Source organism: Vanessa cardui, chromosome 27, assembly GCF_905220365.1.
Source record: "Vanessa cardui chromosome 27, ilVanCard2.1, whole genome shotgun sequence".
Taxonomy (NCBI): domain Eukaryota; kingdom Metazoa; phylum Arthropoda; class Insecta; order Lepidoptera; family Nymphalidae; genus Vanessa; species Vanessa cardui.
The window spans coordinates 4,796,984-4,804,295 of record NC_061149.1 but is presented as its reverse complement, the minus strand read 5'-3'; positions in this window follow the sequence as shown (position 1 = coordinate 4,804,295).

Below are 7,312 nucleotides of genomic sequence, written 5' to 3'. Positions count from 1 at the left end.
GATTTTGAAGGGACTTTCACCTGCATGCACTTAGCTCATATAATAATGAGTAACGTACTAATCGGGAACGAAGTTACTGGTACTGCTGGTAAAGGTTCTACTAAGCACACAGATGTAGAACACACACACATACAAACATGTACGTGATACATAGTAATTAAATTTCTATTGCATGATATAGAACACATGACACGAATTAATACACATGAAAGGCGTGACCTTAGTATTTTCATAATTAATAATCTCATTCCGAAATATTGAGTTTTGAAATATTTATTACAAATTGTTACAAGATTAAGTAAGTGTGATAATATGACATGAGAAATTATTTAAATAACGATAAATTTTTTTTGTTTAAGTTTACAAAACTGACTAACAACTAGTGTATACAAAATAAAATCAAAGCTAAAGAGAATGTTATTAAGTTGCAGTCTTCTGGATGTAAACCTAGCATGCTTTAAAAAACATATACCTAGCTTAGTTAACAAGAACAGTACTTGTGTATTTACTGACTAATTAATTATTTAATTATTACATAAAATAATGTGACTTTGTTTTAAGTTTATTTTTAAGAGAACCAACAGATCCACTGAAGACATCTAGAAATTAATAAATTCCAAAATAAGTATTTTAGGTAATTGGTCCGTGTATGCCTCCTAGGGGACTAACCATAATATAAATAAAATATATTTTACTGTTGACGTGGCAAGCGGTTGGCAAGCCTATGTTCATTTCAGTCCGATAAAGACAGTTCTGTATGTATTCTTCTTAAAGGACCACATTATAGTATATTAGCGCATAGCTATAATAGGAATTTAAAACTAATACGTTAAGATACATTTGCAGAGAAATTTAATTCATCAACAGTGTCTTTAAAGTACTACATACATTATACACATATAACATTCATCAATCATTTTGTGTTATCGCGACGAGCTTCATTCATGTAATTACTAAATCTGCAGTTTTTACTTAACAAAACCGTACCTGTACCTGTAAATGCATAAAATTCGTGCTTATTAGATGTCTACACTGTATAAGATACCTACTCTATTTTCAAGTTTATAACTGTTATACTTTCTGAGATTTCGTCAGTAATCAGTGAGTGATATTTCGCTCTTTTATAAATATAGATAGATAAAATAGATTACAGAACTCTAAGTTAACGCCACCGAAAGATTATAACTCAATATGATGCTTATATATATACCCAGGAATGAATGCAGGATTTTGCTTAAGTAACATATTTAGTGGTGATGAACACATAAATGTACGAATTAGCAGCAGTGTCGAAATTTATAAAACTTTGTCTAAATCACACGAAGCCCCCATTCTACTCCCTCAAGGGGTGAATTGAATAAAATATTTGCCTTTTTGGGAGTCAAATGAACTCCGTTTAAGCGTTGAAGTAGAGCAACAGTCTATTTCAGCTTCTTATGTTGCAAATCATGCAACGCTTGTTATTAAAAATGTCTAATTTATTTTACATTAAATAAATAAATAAATAAAAAACAAATCACTTTATCTAGCTTATTACCTGACATAGACAAGGCAGACGATAAGACAAAAAAAAAGCAAACCAAAAATAATTTATCAATTGTTTATTAAAACTTACAAGCATTAATTGTGTGTTGATATGTTACCTTTTTTTCGTGACCTGATCATATCGATTACCTATAATGAGGTCAAATTATATATTATATAATTAACTATGATTCATTAACGCAATTAATTCATTCATTCTTACCGAACATTATAAAAAGGCGTATATGTAGGCAAATGCAAAACTGTTCAGACCAAAACTTCATCGGGGCACAAATTTACTTTCATAGGATTTAAAAAAAACACCTCGTTACAATCGTTATATCCCGACTTTATATGTATATATATGAAAACACCAACAATTTATTTATTATTTACTAAGAATATGTTAAAGTAATAAAACTATTTATTTATTTATTTATTTATTTATTGCTTTAGAAATACCATCGGCATATTCACAAATCATATTTAGGAAAAACAACAAAAGAAAACTTGTACAGTGTGATACACCATTACAGGTATTTACATTTTACATTTTACAACTTACATGTTAACAAAGGTAACTAAACACTACACTCAAACATTTAATAAAATCTGTGAGACTAAATTTTAAACAAAAAAAAAATATCAATACAATAGGATAACAAACAATCTTTGATAACAAAAAGGATATTATAATTATTTGACTTACCAATAACACTAATATTTTTAAATATTAAATATTAATTACTAACTAAAACAGTATTTAAATTTTTCTTAAAACTATCACTACTTAGTTCGTATATGTCGATTACATGGGAGTCAAGTTCATTGTAGGATCTCATACAACGAATTAATGGCGAAAATTTTCCAACATTTGTGCGATATCTAGGAATGGCGAAGGTGCTTTTAATTGGATATCGAGGAATGGTTTTCGGAACATATAAATTTATTTGAGAAAGAAGCCTTGGAGAGTCTATGGAGTTGTGAATGAGCTTGTGTAAAAACATTAAATCGTTCAGAGACCGTCGTTTCTCCAATGTATCTAGCTTAAAGTATTTTAAACGTGTCACATAATCTGCTCGATATGGACAGCGCCTGTCTTTATATGCTAAAAATCTTGTAAAACCCTGTTGAATTTTTTCAAGGCGACTTTTATAAATTTTGTAACTTGGACTCCAAAGTGGTGATGCATATTCTAAAACACTACGAATCAGGGAACGATACAACGTTATAATAGCTTGAATATTTTTAAAGTCATGACATGTTCTTTTAATAAAACCAACGAGTTTCAAGGATTTTTCTAAAATGTTGTTTATATGATTACTGAACTGTAATTTTTTGTCAATAACTACGCCCAAATCTCGGACCTCTTCAACTTCCGCTAATTCTTTATTGTTAATAGTATAGTTACATGAAATGATGTTTCTGTTTTTAGTGAATCTGATATACTGACATTTATTTGCATTAAGTATCATTTTATTGTTATAGCACCACTGTTGTACGGAATTTAAATCGCGTTGCAGAAGTTCTGCATCGTGAATAGTTTTAATTGGCCTGTATAACTTTAAATCGTCAGCGAAAATTGAGTATTCACTATGACAAATGTAGTTCTCGATATCGTTTATAAAAAATAAAAATAATATGGGACCGAGATGGGAACCTTGCGGGACACCAGAATGCGCTACAAATGGTTTAGACTTGAAACCGTTTATAACTACTTGTTGTAATCTATTTTTCAAGTAAGACTCTAACCAACGCAGTAAATCCCCATGTATTCCGTAATGTTTTAGTTTCTGCAATAGGATAGTGTGATCAACCTTGTCAAAAGCACTACTAAAATCAGTATAAATCGCGTCAACCTGGATACCATTATCAACGTAATTAGAGATATCTGAAATGTAACTAACTAAATTACTTACAGTTGATTTATTTTTACAGAAACCGTGTTGATTTGCTGAGATAACATTTGAACTATACTTTGTAATTATTTGGCATATAATACGCTCAAATACCTTTGCAAAATGACTTAAGATGGATATAGGTCTATAATTATCTACTAAATCTCTGTCGCCTTTCTTATATATGGGAACAACATTAGCAATTTTCCAAGCTGACGGAAATACTCCGGTTCTGAAAGATGTTTCGAAAATTAGTTTTAATGGCAGCGTAATATTGTTGTAGGTCATTTTAATAAAAATGAATGGAATCCCATCAGGACCTGCTCCTTTACTAGGGTCAATCGATTTCAAAATATTTTTAATCGAGCGTTCATCAAACTGTACAGAGCTTAAAGAAAATTGGTGGTAAGAGTTTTTAGATGAAAGAGGTAAGTTGTAAAAGCTGTTACAATTATCTTGTGTAAATATGGACGCAAATTTCATTCTGAAGAGATTACAAATTTCTTCTCCAGTTCCAGCAACAAACGAACTATCTGCATTTGCGTACTTCATTTCTTTGGGAATACTTGAAGAGTTTCCACGTGTAGCTTTAATGAAAGACCAAAACCGAGCAGAGTTTTTGCAAACAGCATTTTCAGTACCTTCTTTATAACTGGCATAACAACTATTCGTAACCCTAGCAACACGAGAATTTAAACATTTGAGTTCTAAAAGATCTCTTGGATTGTTATATTTTTTGCATTTCGTTCTGATTTTTTCTTTTTCGGCTATGATTTTTAATAAACTGGATGAGAACCAAGCAGGATATTTTTGATTTCTCGGTTTTGTCTTAGGTATATGATTAATAATAATTGTTTTTAAAATATTATAAAAAATTGAAACCATGCCATCGACATCACCCGCAGCTGATCCAAGCTCTGATTCCCAATCAATCGATTTGAGTTTATCGTTAAGTAAAGCGTAGTCAGCTTTTTTAAAATTATGTGTAGCAAAAGTTTTGTCAATTAATGTACACGTATTATGAAATTTCAGTTGAATTTCTAAAGGTGGATGATGAGAATCAACTTTTGTAAATATATCAGAGCTGTTATCAACGGTAATACCTGAAAAATTTGCAAAAACTAAGTCGAGTATTCTACTATTACTATTTTTAACGTTATTAAATTGCGATAAATGATTTAAAGCCATGAAATCCTCCAATAGATACCCTAAGTATTTAGTATTATTATTTGGTTTTAACAATCCATCCTTGTGACTAGAAACCCAATCAATGAAACTTAAATTAAAATCACCTAATATAATCGTTTCACATAAATTACTTTCCATTACTCTGCTTATATTGTTAATAATATTTTCTAATGAATCAGGTGATACAGGTGGTGGTAGGTAAACTATACAGAACAAAACGTTTTTAGTTATTCCACTCTCACTTAAACGAACGGAAATCCATAAGTCTTCGTTTTTACTTTCAAGATGTCTTATGCGTTTAGATTGTAAACTACTCGATACTCCAAATAAAATGCCGCCTCCTTTTTTCCCAGCCAATGATGTGGTGCACCTATCTCTTCTACAAATCGTATAATTTTTGTTTAAAATTTCGTTGTCATCTATGGAATCATCAAGCCAAGTCTCTGTTGCAGCAATAATATCATAATCATGTGTTAGTGAAGCTAGTTTCATTTCTTGTAGTTTGGTTTTCAAACCACGGACGTTTTGATAGTATATATTGAATTTTTATGGTAATTTACGGACTAATATATAACGGTGTTTTATGATGTTTCAAATATTTTCTAACGCTTCAATGTGACGTATCTGCTTCGCTGGAGACGTATCATTTTTGCGCACAAAGATACGCCCATTTCGGATCCACACATATGTAACACCTTTTTCATGAGCTGCTTGTCTAGTACGGGCATACAAATATTTAAGATGGGGTGATAAATGTTCCGAAACGTAGATAGGTGTTTTTTTGGTGCCAAAACCAAGATGGCCAGTGTGCAATTTATTTTCTCGGTTTGATTTATTAAATTTGGAAACTGCGGCTAAAACTTCGTCTCTGGCTCTGGTACTAAGAAGCTTAACAATAATGGATCTTGGCTTGCTACTTGTTTCGTCCATTTTCCGTACCCTTACACAATTTACTATATCAGCATCTTGTAGCGGAGCTGAAACAGTAGAAGCCAACTGCTTTACAATGGTAATTAGGTTCTCAGACTTATTTTCAGGTACGCCGCTTAGTTCTATATTGTTTTCTCGTGAATGTTGTTCCAATAGAGTCATACGATTTGATAGATTAATAATTGTATGAGACAGTTTTTTATTTTCTTCGGAAAGTACTTTCACTTTATTTTCATATGCATTTAGATCAGTCTTAACTTTATCGTAATCAGCGCTAATAAATTCTATTGTAGATTTAAGATCCTTTAAAGTGGCCAAATCATTTTTAATTGAGTCAAACTCTTTCGCAAAATAAAAACTTACAGCATTTTTGACAGCCTCAGCAACTGCACTTTGTATTTCTTTCCTGATTATAGGCATTAAATTATGAACAAAAGTAAGTGGAAAATTTACACTTAAGTCTTCAATTGAATTTTCAGAAGTAATGTCATGTTTATTTTTTTGTGTTATTAAAACATCGGTTTCTATTGGTGATTGTGTTGGCTTTAAAGGGGTATTAGTATTATCAGATTTCTTGTTTTTACACATATTACACTTCCATTGGTTCCTTTTTTCGATATCCATCAGAGAAAATGACTTGTCAGATATATTCGTACAGGCAATTTCAAAGAACTGAGAACATATCGTGCACCGTAAAAATCTTCGATCTTTTATAGCTTTTTGACAACCCGAACAGGTCTTTCGAGTTGTCGATATTGTTTGAAATTGTATTCACAATTTTATAAGAGTTAAGTTTATTGTTAAATTAACAAAACAACTCTTTATTCAAACAGAAAAAACGGATTGTTGTGTTAAAGACTCACATTAAAAAGCATACAGCGCTTCAAGTTTCGTCTAGGCGTTGGAAGAGAACGGTTTTGCAATACAATTGAAGCGATGGAGCGCTTTATGTTTGTGGCCGGCTCGGAATGCTAAATAGCGTTGTATCCAGCGATGTAAGTGCTAGCGTCAACAACTAAGTGCGTTGGACGCAGTAACACTGCAGTGGTGAAGCGCTACAAGAGTACGTAGCAAACCTCGATGTTGCGGGTTGTCGTAGGTCGTGAACTCAGCACTTATTAAGATTTTGTAAATTGTTTTTGCTTATTACTCACAATTAACTTATAATTTTAGTCAGATTTATACATTGTAAGTTAGCACTGTCCATTAGCAAAACTATGGTATAATTGTTATGAAATATAATTCACTTTTTACTTGAAAACAAAAAATAAACAACAGAGCGTAGTGTTAGCGTGTTAACGTTTTCGGCGGGAAAAGCGTTGAAACTATTTATTTTGGTGCAAGCGATATATTATAGCTATAACATATATTGTTCTTAAATGTTACTACAAATAGCCTTATGTAATGGGACGGTCAAATAGTCAACCAACACTTGCCACAGACATTGGTGCTATGAGAAATATTAACAACTCTAATCAAACCAATGCACCACCAACGTTGGGACCGACATTGGAAGCCAACATGCTATATCTCTTGTGCCTGTAGATACAAGTAGTGTATATATTATATTCTCGATGAGTGCTCTGTGTTTTTAGTTTAGTTGATCAAGCTATTTTGTGCAAAGGTATTATAACTACTTAGAGAGGTAACTTAGTAGTTTATTTTGCGTCCTTCCTCTTTACAATATAGAATAACACCATAGCTATAATTTATTAGGCAAGTCATTTTAGTGATGATTATTTTATCGATATCGATACTTCGTCTAAGATCTC